This window comes from Cupressus sempervirens, chromosome 1, assembly GCF_028749045.1.
Source record: "Cupressus sempervirens isolate cs-2001-9-10 chromosome 1, ASM2874904v1, whole genome shotgun sequence".
NCBI lineage: Eukaryota > Viridiplantae > Streptophyta > Pinopsida > Cupressales > Cupressaceae > Cupressus > Cupressus sempervirens.
In genome coordinates, this window is record NC_143118.1 from 327,949,275 (window position 1) to 327,952,958 (window position 3,684).

At 31.1% G+C, this 3,684-nt stretch overlaps 1 pseudogene; it reads left to right on the forward strand.

Annotated features, from left to right (window-relative positions):
• Nucleotides 1–418: 418 nt before the first annotated feature.
• On the forward strand, nt 419–3,067 carry LOC149577488 (GDSL esterase/lipase At5g03610-like; annotated as a pseudogene).
• Nucleotides 3,068–3,684: the final 617 nt, after the last annotated feature.

The window sequence follows — 3,684 nt, forward strand, 5'->3', positions numbered from 1 at the left end:
AAAATATGAAAAAAAGGAAGAAATTATAGCATCATACCTTTAATTGACACGTGTAATCATGCTATTTATCCATGATAGATCTAGAAGGTCATCAAATATGGTTACCCACATGTCATCAATATTCTTGGTGCTCTTTATAATTGGTAATGACTAAGAATTTCTTATCATATTAAGATTTTTGGATGTAATTCTAGTGTGCTTATTGATTGGAAGAAGTTTTGTTTTACTCAGTACAACATCTCTCTACTTTTCTTGAGCTTTTAATGTAAACTCAGTCTTCAAGTTTCTAATTTTGAACTCCTCCAGAAGGTCTTTGAAAAATTTGCAGATATTGGTCTTGACCAAACAAGTCAGATGATTTTGCCATATAAACCAAACAATCAACTTTGCTCACCGTAGATGTAGAAGGTCATGAAAAATGACTGCCAAAATGTCATCAGTCCTGTTGGTGTTTTTGCTAGTTTTAATGGGTAATGATTGATAATTTCTTTTCTTATTGTAAAATTTGTATATAATTTTAGTGTGGTCATTGATTGAAGCATTGTTTTTGTAAGTATATGCAGTGGAGATGAAACAAAAGCTCATTTTTTTTTCGGAGATTCATATGCAAACACTGGAAATTACTATATTGGTATGAAAAATATCATAGTTTCAGCATGGAAATATCCATATGGTATCACTTGGCCTGGGCACCCATCAAGTAGGGTATCAACTGGCAGAATTCTTACTAATTATTTAGGTAATCTTTCTCAAAATCAATTTCTAATGATCTCAAAGGTCCATATCAGAAACTATTATTCATATCAAGAACTGTTGTTGCATATTTTAGCCCAAAATATTTGGATAGGCAATATTAATACAAGTCAATTTGCCTCAAACTTTTCCATTGCTATGTATTGGGATTTCCAAGTGCTTTACACCATCAGCTAATATAGGTATATGTTTTACTTCTCTCTAATTATATAACAATTATAGATCATGGTATTGACTTCTAATTTTCTAAGTATAATAATGCTTAAGGGTCTCGTCTGCAATTTTTTATATTTATATTTTGCACTGTGAACCTAGAAATTCCCCCAAATTTTATAAGATATAAAAATCCTATCAAAAAAATCTTATTGAAATTGCATTTGGAAGGCAAGCCAAAACTTTTCAAAGTAATCATATGAAACAAAAAAATTGCGAGCCTTTAGGATTGCACTATAGGATCCTTTTAAAATCCTTTCAAAATCCATCCATATAAATCCTCATAATTGATGCCCTCTTCAGGATACAATTATATTAAAATTGAACAAGAAATTTTCAATTTTAAAGTCTTGATAACTATGAAAAGTTCTCTCCAATAGTGCTTCTCTTGTATACTTTGAGCCATGGACTAGAACAATCCTATTTCCTTAATCTATTAACATTTAAATTCTTATCTACAAGAGCTTCTGGATTTGATTGTGTATATTTTTTTAAGTATGGATGTTTCAAATCAAACTCTGTGCTCTATGATTGTGTATCTTTTTTCTTCTAGCGTCTTATGCTTGGTTTCATCTCTCTTATGCTTGATTTCATCCTGATGATGGTTCAAAATGTTGATGCTAAAAAAATATACAAAATCAAATCTAGAAGCTCTTGCAAATAATTGTCATAGATTGTAAAATTCGTTCTCATTGATTAAAATACTTCTTTTCTTTATGATTATATTGCCATGATTTTAAATATACCGGTGAATGCATTTACTGGAGTTTGTGTTTTTTCTTAAATTTATGCAGCCCAAATCTTAGGTCTTCCATCTCCAGTGACCTACAGGGTTCTGAAAAGTTCAAGCCATCATATACAAGCAAGGAAAGGCATAAAATTTGCAGTAGCATATAGTGGGGTATTTGATACTTTTGGAGTTCCAAAGTTAAGTGTCCAAGTTGGGAATTTCAAGGATTCCATTATATCTCAAAAATATGGTTCTCATCATTTGAAGCACTCAATAGAACTTCTCACTCTAAATGGAAATGAACCATAGTGGTAAGAATAAATATCACCAAACTTGCTATGTTCTAATGATTTTTTTAATTTCTAGATTTAATTGTGGAATTTTTTTAGTATCAACATTTCAAATCCACTCTAAGATCTATCATCAAGATGAAAGAATTATCTTACATCCTTCTCTCATTCTAATGATGGATCATATCTTACATCCTTCTCTCATTCTAATGATGGATCACACAGTGTGATCCATTGATACTAAAAAAACTTACACAATCAAATCTAGAAACAAAAAAGATTTTTTTGATATATATTGTGAAAATTTGATATTATTAATTGTCATGTTATACTAGAATGATTCAAATGTTATTTTAAAAAAAAGTGACTGAGGGTTATGTTTACAGGGAACAAAGAAGTTTGTGAAGAGTGTTGTAGCAAAGATGAAACTACAACTCACAAAGCTATATAATCTTGGGCTAAGGAATTTTTTGGTATCAAATAACATGCCATTTGACTGCCAACCAGGTTACTTATAGTCTGGAGTAGTATGTTTGAACACAACAATGGACTTAGTTTCCACCCACAACAAATATTTATCACAAGCCATTTCAGAGCTGAGGGAGCTTGAAGATGCCAACTTCCTCATCCTTGATTTCTTTGTAGCCTTCTCTCATATTATCTTCAACTCATTTGCATATGGTAAATACATTGATTATAGTGTAGTTAAGAATTTCAAGGTTATATTTTTTAGGTTTTCCTTCTAAATAGTGTATCTATTTAAGAGCCATAATTATAGGATTACATAAATACATGAGGATACTGATTGAATTATTTCTGTATTGTGTATTGAGTAGGAATCCATGAGATCAATAGATCATGTTGTTCTAGAGATGGAAACATGAGCAACTCCATTGTTGGGTGTGTTGATTATGATGAACAAGGAAGAGCTCTTTTTCATTTGTGCAAGTCTCAAGAAGAATTTTTCTTTTTTTATTGGTACCATCCTACTCAGAAGGGATGGCAAGTGATGATAAATATTCACTACTCTCATTGTGGGTTTGTTAAAGATGGCTCATGTACTTGTCATTACACTGACTGAATATCATTTATCACCTATACTATTAAGACATTACACTATGGTACACGTAGTTGAGCATTACTATATTTTCAAGACATAATATAGCTATATGTGAAGTTATAAGTGCACTATTTATATCTTATGTAGGATTTATGCCTAGATTGAGATATATACAGTTGTATACGGGCATTCTATGTACAATCAACCACCATAGTTTATTAGATGCCCAAATTTTAGAGAGCATTCATAATAGGGTGAAAGAAATTGTGTCATCATATGAATTACATACCTTTCATCAATAGATAGATTAAATTGAGCTAGTTGAAATTGTTGATACTAAAGTTGAACCCTAAATTTTCTCATTAATGTACTAGTAGTTAATACTATTACATACCTTTTCAAATTTGCTGGTGTACTTTCTTTTGGACATTCCCCTTCTCCTTTGCATCCAAAATCCCTCACTGAAACAAAGGGAGGACACTCGTACTTCGAGTTTAGGACGACACTCTTTCTATATGTGTCCCTCACAACCTTAAGATGTCTGGAAGCTTTTTGTAACAATTTCTTATGATAAAAAATATTACTACCAAACTCATGCTCTATATCTTTGATGAGCTCATCTTTTAATTTTTTTTATC